Here is a 13,493-nt window from a genome sequence, read left to right on the forward strand (position 1 = left end):
TGGTATACCCCAGTAAACAATAACTGTGGTTTTTCCATCCCACGGTAAAAAATCTCTATTATTCAGCTTTTGTAGTTTTTTCCGTAAAGAAAAACAGTAGTGTCTCCTGACTGTTGTGACACAAAAATATATCTGTTGAAAATAGTCTTGTGTAGGCCCGACATCCCATGGTGGTTTCGCAGTTCCACGGGTCAAATCGCTGTACTATCCAGTTTTGGGCCTTTGGGATCTAAAAAAAAAGCAGTTTGAGTGTGTAGCTCACTGTTCAGCCGCAAATATCTCTATTTAAAAAAGTGTGGAATACCCCAGTAAACAATAACTGTGGTTTTGCCATCCCACGGTAAAAAATCTCTATTATTCAGCTTTGGTAGTTTTTTCCGTAAAGAAAAAAAATAGTGTCTCCTGACTGTTGTGACACAAAAATATATCTGTTGAAAATAGTCTTGTGTAGGCCTGACATCCCAGTGTGGTTTCGCAGTTCCACTGGTCAAATCGCTGTACTATCCAGTTTTGGGCCTTTGGTATCTAAAAAAAAAGCAGTTTGAGTGTGTCACTCACTGTTCAGCCGCAAATATCTCTATTTAAAAAAGTGTGGTATACCCCAGTAAACAATAACTGTGGTTTTGCCATCCCATGGTAAAAAATCTCTATTATTCAGCTTTTGGTAGTTTTTTCCGTAAAGAAAAACAGTAGTGTCTCCTGACTTTTGTGACACAAAAATATATCTGTTGAAAATAGTCTTGTGTAGGCCCGACATCCCAGTGTGGTTTCGCAGTTCCATGGGTCAAAACGCTGTACTATCCAGTTTTGGGACTTTGGTATCTAAAAAAAAAGCAGTTTGAGTGTGTCGCTCACTGTTCAGCCGCAAATATCTCTATTTAAAAAAGTGTGGTATACCCCAGTAAACAGTAACTGAGGTTTTGCCATCCCACGGTAAAAAAATCTCTATTATTCAGCTTTTGGTAGTTTTTTCCGTAAAGAAAAACAGTAGTGTCTCCTGACTGTTGTGACACAAAAATATATCTGTTGAAAATAGTCTTGTGTAGGCCCGACATCCCATGGTGGTTTCGCAGTTCCACGGGTCAAATCGCTGTACTATCCAGTTTTGGGCCTTTGGGATCTAAAAAAAAAGCAGTTTGAGTGTGTAGCTCACTGTTCAGCCGCAAATATCTCTATTTAAAAAAGTGTGGAATACCCCAGTAAACAATAACTGTGGTTTTGCCATCCCACGGTAAAAAATCTCTATTATTCAGCTTTGGTAGTTTTTTCCGTAAAGAAAAAAAATAGTGTCTCCTGACTGTTGTGACACAAAAATATATCTGTTGAAAATAGTCTTGTGTAGGCCTGACATCCCAGTGTGGTTTCGCAGTTCCACTGGTCAAATCGCTGTACTATCCAGTTTTGGGCCTTTGGTATCTAAAAAAAAAGCAGTTTGAGTGTGTCGCTCACTGTTCAGCCGCAAATATCTCTATTTAAAAAAGTGTGGTATACCCCAGTAAACAATAACTGTGGTTTTGCCATCCCATGGTAAAAAATCTCTATTATTCAGCTTTTGGTAGTTTTTTCCGTAAAGAAAAACAGTAGTGTCTCCTGACTGTTGTGACACAAAAATATATCTGTTGAAAATAGTCTTGTGTAGGCCCGACATCCCAGTGTGGTTTCGCAGTTCCACGGGTCAAATCGCTGTACTATCCTGTTTTGGGCCTTTGGTATCTAAAAAAAAAAAGCAGTTTGAGTGTGTCGCTCACTGTTCAGCCGCAAATATCTCTATTTAAAAAAGTGTGGTATACCCCAGTAAACAATAACTGTGGTTTTGCCATCCCACGCTAAAAAATCTCTATTATTCAGCTTTTGGTAGTTTTTTCCGTAAAGAAAAACAGTAGTGTCTCCTGACTTTTGTGACACAAAAATATATCTGTTGAAAATAGTCTTGTGTAGGCCCGACATCCCAGTGTGGTTTCGCAGCTCCACGGGTCAAATCGCTGTACTATCCAGTTTTGGGCCTTTGGTATCTAAAAAAAAAGCAGTTTGAGTGTGTCGCTCACTGTTCAGCCGCAAATATCTCTATTTAAAAAAGTGTGGTATTCCCCAGTAAACAATAACTGTGGTTTTGCCATCCCACGGTAAAAAATCTCTATTATTCAGCTTTTGGTAGTTTTTTCCGTAAAAAAAAACAGTAGTGTCTCCTGACTGTTGTGACACAAAAATATATCTGTTGAAAATAGTCTTGTGTAGGCCCGACATCCCAGTGTGGTTTCGCAATTCCACGGGTCAAATCACTGTACTATCCAGTTTTGGGCCTTTGGTATCTAAAAAAAAAGCAGTTTGAGTGTGTCGCTCACTGTTCAGCCGCAAATATCTCTATTTAAAAAAGTGTGGTAAACCCCAGTAAACAATAACTGTGGTTTTGCCATCCCACGGTAAAAAATCTCTATTATTCAGCTTTTGGTAGTTTTTTCCGTAAAGAAAAACAGTAGTGTCTCCAGACTGTTGTGATACAAAAATATATCTGTTGAAAATAGTCTTGTGTAGGCCCGACATCCCAGTGTGGTTTCGCAGTTCCACGGGTCAAATCGCTGTACTATCCAGTTTTGGGCCTTTGGTATCTAAAAAAAAAGCAGTTTGAGTGTGTCGCTCACTGTTCAGCCGCAAATATCTCTAATTAAAAAAGTGTGGTATACCCCAGTAAACAATAACTGTGGTTTTGCCATCCCACGGTAAAAAATCTCTATTATTCAGCTTTTGGTAGTTTTTTCCGTAAAGAATAACAATAGTGTCTCCTGACTGTTGTGACACATAAATATATCTGTTGAAAACAGTCTTGTGTAGGCCTGACATCCCAGTGTGGTTTCGCAGTTCCACGGGTCAAATCGCTGTACTATCCAGTTTTGGGCTTATGGTATCTAGAAAAAAAGCAGTTTGAGTGTGTCGCTCACTGTTCAGTCGCAAATATCTCTATTTAAAATAGTCTGGCATACCCCAGTAAACAATAACTGTGGTTTTGCCATCCCACGGTAAAAAATCTCTATTATTCAGCTTTGGTAGTTTTTTCCGTAAAGTAAAACAGTAGTGTCTCCTGACTGTTGTGACACAAAAATATATCTGTTGAAAATAGTCTTGTGTAGGCCCGACATCCCAGTGTGGTTTCGCAGTTCCATGGGTCAAAACGCTGTACTATCCAGTTTTGGGCCTTTGGTATATAAAAAAAAGCAGTTTGAGTGTGTCGCTCACTGTTCAGCCGCAAATATCTCTATTTAAAAAAGTGTGGTATACCCCAGTAAACAGTAACTGAGGTTTTGCCATCCCACGGTAAAAAAATCTCTATTATTCAGCTTTTGGTAGTTTTTTCCGTAAAGAAAAACAGTAGTGTCTCCTGACTGTTGTGACACAAAAATATATCTGTTGAAAATAGTCTTGTGTAGGCCCGACATCCCAGTGTGGTTTCGCAGTTCCACGGGTCAAATCGCTGTACTATCCAGTTTTGGGCCTTTGGGATCTAAAAAAAAAGCAGTTTGAGTGTGTCGCTCACTGTTCAGCCGCAAATATCTCTATTTAAAAAAGTGTGGTATTCCCCAGTAAACAATAACTGTGGTTTTGCCATCCCACGGTAAAAAATCTCTATTATTCAGCTTTTGGTAGTTTTTTCCGTAAAAAAAAACAGTAGTGTCTCCTGACTGTTGTGACACAAAAATATATCTGTTGAAAATAGTCTTGTGTAGGCCCCACATCCCAGTGTGGTTTCGCAGTTCCACGGGTCAAATCGCTGTACTATCTAGTTTTGGGCCTTTGGTATCTAAAAAAAAAGCAGTTTGAGTGTGTCGCTCACTGTTCAGCCACAAATATCTCTATTTAAAAAAGTGTGGTATACCCCAGTGTAACATACCTGGCGGCGTCCTTGCATGGTGGTCCATCTCCCACTGTGCAAGAGGGCGCACTTGATCTCCTGTCCAGAATGTCTCTCTGGCTTCCCTCCATGCTGTCTGTTTGTGTCTGTTTCTGCTGCTTAAGGGCGGCGCCCGATCACTTCCTGCCTTTTGTACCTGCTGTGGGTCACACCCCTTGTGCGTCCTCAGCCTATTGCTGTCTGTCACTTGGTATATAGCTCAGCAGCTCCCTTCTATCCCTGCCTGAGCATAGTGTTTCATTCAGTGTGTGCTTGCACTCTGAAGGTGCCAGGTCCCGTTCTGTGTTCTCTTGTCTGCCTATCCTGGAGGCTGTATTTCCAGGCCTGTCTGAACACGCTCCTAGCCTGTTCCTCCTGCCTTCTAGGGGCCGATTACCTAGACCCGTTCCTGTATCTTGTCTGACCTGTCTGAACACGCTCCTAGCCTGTTCCTCCCGCCTTCTAGGGGCTGATTACCTAGACCCGCTCCTGTATCTTGTCTGTCCTGTCTGAACACGCTCCTTGCCTGTTCGTCCTGCCTCTCTGGGGGCCGTATTCCCAGACCCGCTCCTGTATTCCGCTGCAGTGTCGGTCTCCTCCGTACACTCAGTTCCAGTCTGAACTCTCTCCTATCCTTTACCTGTTTTGCCTCTATGTCCGTTCCCTTCCTTTTTCTGCAGAGTCTGAACTCGTACCTAACTCCTGCTTGTTGTCTCTGTACTCCCGTTTGTGAGTTTGTGGTCCACTCGCTACTTCTCTGCTAGTACCCTGTGGGTGTCTGGCTCTGCCTTTCCCTTCCTGTCTGTTCCGTGTGAACAGAGCCCTGTCCCCCCTACTCAGCCTAGCCTGCTCTGACTCCTTTGCTCACCGCTCCGGCGGTTCTAGCCTGCTCTGACTCCTTTGCTCACCGCTCCGGCGGTTCTAGTCTGCTCTGACTCCTTTGCTCACCGCTCCGGCGGTTCTAGTCTGCTCTGACTCCTTTGCTTACCTCTCCGGCGGTTCTAGCCTGCTCTGACTCCTTGCTCACTGCTCCGCAGCCTTGCTCCGCTCTGACCCTTTTGTTCACTGCTCCGGCAGCCTTGCTCCGCTCTGACCCTTTTGCTCACTGCTCCGGCAGTCCTGTCCTGCCCTGCTTCTGCCCGCTGCTCCGGCAGTCCTGTCCTGCCCTGCTTCTGCCCGCTGCTCCGGCAGTCCTGTCCTGCCCTGCTTCTGCCCGCTGCTCCGGCAGTCCTGTCCTGCCCTGCTTCTGCCCGCTGCTCCGGCAGTCCTGTCCTGCCCTGCTTCTGCCCGCTGCTCCGGCAGTCCTGTCCTGCCCTGCTTGTGCTCGCTGCTCCTGCAGCCCCGTCCTGCTCTGTTCTTGCCCACCGCTTCGGGCGTTCCCTCTCTGCTGTGGTTGTCTACCGCATCTGCGGTTCTGTGACCCAGTCTGTACTGGGTCTTAACCTTTCTGTGCTCCAGCCCGTCCTTTCGGCCAGTACCTCCCTGCCTGCATACTCGCCTGTATCCACCCATCTGCATACCTGCCGTGCCTGCCTATACCCACCAGTCTGTGTGCCAGCCTACCAGCCTGTTCCTGTATTCCCCTGTGTGGGTCAACAGCTGTGTCCGGGGTCTGTCCTGGAGTAGCACCTGGTCCCTCTGCTCGGTTCCTCCTTGGTGCACTGGCGTCGTATGCCGTCGTGCGACCCTGGTCGGATCGGGTGAATACTTAGTCACGCCCCTCCAGGCATTCACTCTCCGGCACGGTCCAGTGGAATCACTACCAATCACACGCACACGCCGCTTAGCCCGGGCGTGTGCATAACACCCAGTAAACAATAACTGTGGTTTTGCCATCCCACGGTAAAAAATCTCTATTATTCAGCTTTTGGTAGTTTTTTCCGTAAAGAAAAACAGTAGTGTCTCCTGACTGTTGTGACACAAAATATATCTGTTGAAAATAGTCTTGTGTAGGCCCGACATCCCAGTGTGGTTTCGCAGTTTCACGGGTCAAATCGCTGTACTATCCAGTTTTGGGCCTTTGGTATCTAAAAAAAAGCAGTTTGAGTGTGTCGATCACTGTTCAGCCGCAAATATCTCTATTTAAAAAAGTGTGGGATACCCCAGTAAACAATAACTGGTTTTTCCATCCCACGGTAAAAAATCTCTATTATTCAGCTTTTGGTAGTTTTTTCCGTAAAGAAAAACAGTAGTGTCTCCTGACTGTTGTGACACAAAAATAAATCTGTTGAAAATAGTCTTGTGTAGGCCCGACATCCCAGTGTGGTTTCGCAGTTCCACGGGTCAAATCGCTGTACTATCCAGTTTTGGGCCTTTGGTATCTAAAAAAAAAGCAGTTTGAGTGTGTCGCTCACTGTTCAGCCGCAAATATCTCTATTTAAAAAAGTGTGGTATACCCCAGTAAACAATAACTGTGGTTTTTCCATCCCACGGTAAAAAATCTCTATTATTCAGCTTTTGGTAGTTTTTTCCGTAAAGAAAAACAGTAGTGTCCCCTGACTGTTGTGACACAAAATATATCTGTTGAAAATAGTCTTGTGTAGGCCCGACATCCCAGTGTGGTTTCGCAGTTCCACGGGTCAAATCACTGTACTATCCAGTTTTGGGCCTTTGGTATCTAAAAAAAAGCAGTTTGAGTGTGTCACTCACTGATCAGCCGCAAATATCTCTATTTAAAAAAGTGTGGTATACCCCAGTAAACAATAACTGTGGTTTTGCCATCCCACGGTAAAAAATCTCTATTATTCAGCTTTTGGTAGTTTTTTCCGTAAAGAAAAACAGTAGTGTCTCCTGACTGTTGTGACACAAAATATATCTGTTGAAAATAGTCTTGTGTAGGCCCGACATCCCAGTGTGGTTTCGCAGTTCCACGGGTCAAATCGCTGTACTATCCAGTTTTGGGCCTTTGGTATCTAAAAAAAAAGCAGTTTGAGTGTGTCGCTCACTGTTCAGCCGCAAATATCTCTAATTAAAAAAGTGTGGTATACCCCAGTAAACAATAACTGTGGTTTTGCCATCCCACGGTAAAAAATCTCTATTATTCAGCTTTTGGTAGTTTTTTCCATAAAGAAAAACAATAGTGTCTCCTGACTGTTGTGACACATAAATATATCTGTTGAAAACAGTCTTGTGCAGGCCTGACATCCCAGTGTGGTTTCGCAGTTCCACGGGTCAAATCGCTGTACTATCCAGTTTTGGGCCTTTGGTATCTAGAAAAAAAGCAGTTTGAGTGTGTCGCTCACTGTTCAGCCGCAAATATCTCTATTTAAAATAGTCTGGCATACCCCAGTAAACAATAACTGTGGTTTTGCCATCCCACGGTAAAAAATCTCTATTATTCAGCTTTGGTAGTTTTTTCGATAAAGTAAAACAGTAGTGTCTCCTGACTGTTGTGACACAAAAATATATCTGTTGAAAATAGTCTTGTGTAGGCCCGACATCCCAGTGTGGTTTCGCAGTTCCATGGGTCAAAACGCTGTACTATCCAGTTTTGGGACTTTGGTATCTAAAAAAAAAGCAGTTTGAGTGTGTCGCTCACTGTTCAGCCGCAAATATCTCTATTTAAAAAAGTGTGGTATACCCCAGTAAACAGTAACTGAGGTTTTGCCATCCCACGGTTAAAAAATCTCTATTATTCAGCTTTTGGTAGTTTTTTCCGTAAAGAAAAACAGTAGTGTCTCCTGACTGTTGTGACACAAAAATATATCTGTTGAAAATAGTCTTGTGTAGGCCCGACATCCCAGTGTGGTTTCGCAGTTCCACAGGTCAAATCGCTGTACTATCCTGTTTTGGGCCTTTGGTATCTAAAAAAAAAGCAGTTTGAGTGTGTCGCTCACTGTTCAGCCGCAAATATCTCTATTTAAAAAAGTGTGGTATACCCCAGTAAACAATAACTGTGGTTTTGCCATCCCACGCTAAAAAATCTCTATTATTCAGCTTTTGGTAGTTTTTTCCGTAAAGAAAAACAGTAGTGTCTCCTGACTTTTGTGACACAAAAATATATCTGTTGAAAATAGTCTTGTGTAGGCCCGACATCCCAGTGTGGTTTCGCAGCTCCACGGGTCAAATCGCTGTACTATCCAGTTTTGGGCCTTTGGTATCTAAAAAAAAAGCAGTTTGAGTGTGTCGCTCACTGTTCAGCCGCAAATATCTCTATTTAAAAAAGTGTGGTATACCCCAGTAAACAATAACTGTGGTTTTGCCATCCCACGGTAAAAAATCTCTATTATTCAGCTTTTGGTAGTTTTTTCCGTAAAAAAAAAAACAGTAGTGTCTCCTGACTGTTGTGACACAAAAATATATCTGTTGAAAATAGTCTTGTGTAGGCCCGACATCCTAGTGTGGTTTCGCAATTCCACGGGTCAAATCACTGTACTATCCAGTTTTGGGCCTTTGGTATCTAAAAAAAAAGCAGTTTGAGTGTGTCGCTCACTGTTCAGCCGCAAATATCTCTATTTAAAAAAGTGTGGTAAACCCCAGTAAACAATAACTGTGGTTTTGCCATCCCACGGTAAAAAATCTCTATTATTCAGCTTTTGGTAGTTTTTTCCGTAAAGAAAAACAGTAGTGTCTCCAGACTGTTGTGATACAAAAATATATCTGTTGAAAATAGTCTTGTGTAGGCCCGACATCCCAGTGTGGTTTCGCAGTTCCACGGGTCAAATCGCTGTACTATCCAGTTTTGGGCCTTTGGTATCTAAAAAAAAAGCAGTTTGAGTGTGTCGCTCACTGTTCAGCCGCAAATATCTCTAATTAAAAAAGTGTGGTATACCCCAGTAAACAATAACTGTGGTTTTGCCATCCCACGGTAAAAAATCTCTATTATTCAGCTTTTGGTAGTTTTTTCCGTAAAGAATAACAATAGTGTCTCCTGACTGTTGTGACACATAAATATATCTGTTGAAAACAGTCTTGTGTAGGCCTGACATCCCAGTGTGGTTTCGCAGTTCCACGGGTCAAATCGCTGTACTATCCAGTTTTGGGCCTTTGGTATCTAGAAAAAAAGCAGTTTGAGTGTGTCGCTCACTGTTCAGCCGCAAATATCTCTATTTAAAATAGTCTAGCATACCCCAGTAAACAATAACTGTGGTTTTGCCATCCCACGGTAAAAAATCTCTATTATTCAGCTTTGGTAGTTTTTTCCGTAAAGTAAAACAGTAGTGTCTCCTGACTGTTGTGACACAAAAATATATCTGTTGAAAATAGTCTTGTGTAGGCCCGACATCCCAGTGTGGTTTCGCAGTTCCATGGGTCAAAACGCTGTACTATCCAGTTTTGGGCCTTTGGTATATAAAAAAAAAGCAGTTTGAGTGTGTCGCTCACTGTTCAGCCGCAAATATCTCTATTTAAAAAAGTGTGGTATACCCCAGTAAACAGTAACTGAGGTTTTGCCATCCCACGGTAAAAAAATCTCTATTATTCAGCTTTTGGTAGTTTTTTCCGTAAAGAAAAACAGTAGTGTCTCCTGACTGTTGTGACACAAAAATATATCTGTTGAAAATAGTCTTGTGTAGGCCCGACATCCCAGTGTGGTTTCGCAGTTCCACGGGTCAAATCGCTGTACTATCCAGTTTTGGACCTTTGGGATCTAAAAAAAAAGCAGTTTGAGTGTGTCGCTCACTGTTCAGCCGCAAATATCTCTATTTAAAAAAGTGTGGTATACCCCAGTAAACAATAACTGTGGTTTTGCCATCCCACGGTAAAAAATCTCTATTATTCAGCTTTGGTAGTTTTTTCCGTAAAGAAAAAAAATAGTGTCTCCTGACTGTTGTGGCACAAAAATATATCTGTTGAAAATAGTCTTGTGTAGGCCTGACATCCCAGTGTGGTTTCGCAGTTCCACTGGTCAAATCGCTGTACTATCCAGTTTTGGGCCTTTGGTATCTAAAAAAAAAGCAGTTTGAGTGTGTCGCTCACTGTTCAGCCGCAAATATCTCTATTTAAAAAAGAGTGGTATACCCCAGTAAACAATAACTGTGGTTTTGCCATCCCATGGTAAAAAATCTCTATTATTCAGCTTTTGGTAGTTTTTTCTGTACAGAAAAACAGTAGTGTCTCCTGACTGTTGTGACACAAAAATATATCTGTTGAAAATAGTCTTGTGTAGGCCCGACATCCCAGTGTGGTTTCGCAGTTCCACGGGTCAAATCGCTGTACTATCCTGTTTTGGGCCTTTGGTATCTAAAAAAAAAAGCAGTTTGAGTGTGTCGCTCACTGATCAGCCGCAAATATCTCTATTTAAAAAAGTGTGGTATTCCCCAGTAAACAATAACTGTGGTTTTGCCATCCCACGGTAAAAAATCTCTATTATTCAGCTTTTGGTAGTTTTTTCCGTAAAGAAAAACAGTAGTGTCTCCTGACTGTTGTGATACAAAAATATATCTGTTGAAAATAGTCTTGTGTAGGCCCGACATCCCAGTGTGGTTTCGCAGTTCCACGGGTCAAATCGCTGTACTATCCAGTTTTGGGCCTTTGGGATCTAAAAAAAAAGCAGTTTGAGTGTGTCACTCACTGTTCAGCCGCAAATATCTCTATTTAAAAAAGTGTGGTATACCCCAGTAAACAATAACTGTGGTTTTGCCATCCCACGGTAAAAAATCTCTATTATTCAGCTTTTGGTAGTTTTTTCCGTAAAGAAAAACAGTAGTGTCCCCTGACTGTTGTGACACAAAATATATCTGTTGAAAATAGTCTTGTGTAGGCCCGACATCCCAGTGTGGTTTCGCAGTTCCACGGGTCAAATCACTGTACTATCCAGTTTTGGGCCTTTGGTACCTAAAAAAAAGCAGTTTGAGTGTGTCACTCACTGATCAGCCGCAAATATCTCTATTTAAAAAAGTGTGGTATACCCCAGTAAACAATAACTGTGGTTTTGCCATCCCACGGTAAAAAATCTCTATTATTCAGCTTTTGGTAGTTTTTTCCGTAAAGAAAAACAGTAGTGTCTCCTGACTGTTGTGACACAAAATATATCTGTTGAAAATAGTCTTGTGTAGGTCCGACATCCCAGTGTGGTTTCGCAGTTCCACGGGTCAAATCGCTGTACTATCCATTTTTGGGCCTTTGGTATCTAAAGAAAAAGCAGTTTGAGTGTGTCACTCACTGTTCAGCCGCATATATCTCTATTTAAAAAAGTGTGGTATACCCCAGTAAACAATAACTGTGGTTTTGCCATCCCACGGTAAAAAATCTCTATTATTCAGCTTTTGGTAGTTTTTTCCGTAAAGAAAAACAGTAGTGTCTCCTGACTATTGTGACACAAAAATATATCTGTTGAAAATAGTCTTGTGTAGGCCCGACATCCCAGTGTGGTTTCGCAGTTCCACTGGTCAAATCGCTGTACTATCCAGTTTTGGGCCTTTGGTATCTAAAAAAAAAGCAGTTTGAGTGTGTCGCTCACTGTTCAGCCGCAAATATCTCTAATTAAAAAAGTGTGGTATACCCCAGTAAACAATAACTGTGGTTTTGCCATCCCACGGTAAAAAATCTCTATTATTCAGCTTTTGGTAGTTTTTTCCGTAAAGAAAAACAATAGTGTCTCCTGACTGTTGTGACACATAAATATATCTGTTGAAAACAGTCTTGTGTAGGCCTGACATCCCAGTGTGGTTTCGCAGTTCCACGGGTCAAATCGCTGTACTATCCAGTTTTGGGCCTTTGGTATCTAGAAAAAAAGCAGTTTGAGTGTGTCGCTCACTGTTCAGCCGCAAATATCTCTATTTAAAATAGTCTGGCATACCCCAGTAAACAATAACTGTGGTTTTGCCATCCCACGGTAAAAAATCTCTATTATTCAGCTTTGGTAGTTTTTTCCGTAAAGAAAAACAGTAGTGTCTCCTGACTGTTGTGACACAAAAATATATCTGTTGAAAATAGTCTTGTGTAGGCCCGACATCCCAGTGTGGTTTCGCAGTTCCATGGGTCAAAACGCTGTACTATCCAGTTTTGGGCCTTTGGTATCTAAAAAAAAAGCAGTTTGAGTGTGTCGCTCACTGTTCAGCCGCAAATATCTCTATTTAAAAAAGTGTGGTATACCCCAGTAAACAATAACTTTGGTTTTGCCATCCCACGGTAAAAAATCTCTATTATTCAGCTTTTGGTAGTTTTTTCCGTAAAGAAAAAAAATAGTGTCTCCTGACTGTTGTGACACAAAAATATATCTGTTGAAAATAGTCTTGTGTAGGTCTGACATCCCAGTGTGGTTTCGCAGTTCCACTGGTCAAATCGCTGTACTATACAGTTTTGGGCCTTTGGTATCTAAAAAAAAAGCAGTTTGAGTGTGTCGCTCACTGTTCAGCCACAAATATCTCTATTTAAAAAAGTGTGGTATACCCCAGTAAACAATAACTGTGGTTTTGCCATCCCACGGTAAAAAATCTCTATTATTCAGCTTTTGGTAGTTTTTTCCGTAAAGAAAAACAGTAGTGTCTCCTGACTGTTGTGACACAAAAATATATCTGTTGAAAATAGTCTTGTGTAGGCCCGACATCCCAGTGTGGTTTCGCAATTCCACGGGTCAAATCACTGTACTATCCAGTTTTGGGCCTTTGGTATCTAAAAAAAAAAAGCAGTTTGAGTGTGTCGCTCACTGTTCAGCCGCAAATATCTCTATTTAAAAAAGTGTGGTAAACCCCAGTAAACAATAACTGTGGTTTTGCCATCCCACGGTAAAAAATCTCTATTATTCAGCTTTTGGTAGTTTTTTCCGTAAAGAAAAACAGTAGTGTCTCCTGACTGTTGTGATACAAAAATATATCTGTTGAAAATAGTCTTGTGTAGGCCCGACATCCCAGTGTGGTTTCGCAGTTCCACGGGTCAAATCGCTGTACTATCCAGTTTTGGGCCTTTGGTATCTAAAAAAAAAGCAGTTTGAGTGTGTCACTCACTGTTCAGCCGCAAATATCTCTATTTAAAAAAGTGTAGTATACCCCAGTAAACAATAACTGTGGTTTTGCCATCCCACGGTAAAAAATCTCTATTATTCAGCTTTTGGTAGTTTTTTCCGTAAAGAAAAACAGTAGTGTCTCCTGACTCTTGTGACACAAAAATATATCTGTTGAAAATAGTCTTGTGTAGGCCTGACATCCCAGTGTGGTTTCGCAGTTCCACGTGTCAAATCGCTGTACTATCCAGTTTTGGGCCTTTGGTATCTAAAAAAAAAGCAGTTTGAGTGTGTCGCTCACTGTTCAGCCGCAAATATCTCTATTTAAAAAAGTGTGGCATACCCCAGTAAACAATAACTGTGGTTTTGCCATCCCACGGTAAAAAATCTCTATTATTCAGCTTTGGTAGTTTTTTCCGTAAAGAAAAACAGTAGTGTCTCCTGACTATTGTGACACACAAATATATCTGTTGAAAATAGTCTTGTGTAGGCCCGACATCCCAGTGTGGTTTCGCAGTTCCACGGGTCAAATCGCTGTACTATCCAGTTTTGGGCCTTTGGTATCTAAAAAAAAAGCAGTTTGAGTGTGTCGCTCACTGTTCAGCCGCAAATATCTCTATTTAAAAAAGTGTGGTATACCCCAGTAAACAATAACTGTGGTTTTGCCATCCCATGGTAAAAAATCTCTATTATTCAGCTTTTGGTAGTTTTTTCTGTACAGAAAAACAG

Source organism: Phyllobates terribilis, unplaced genomic scaffold (genome assembly GCF_046119375.1).
Source record: "Phyllobates terribilis strain yellow unplaced genomic scaffold, ASM4611937v1 Scaffold_3__8_contigs__length_932513732, whole genome shotgun sequence".
NCBI lineage: Eukaryota > Metazoa > Chordata > Amphibia > Anura > Dendrobatidae > Phyllobates > Phyllobates terribilis.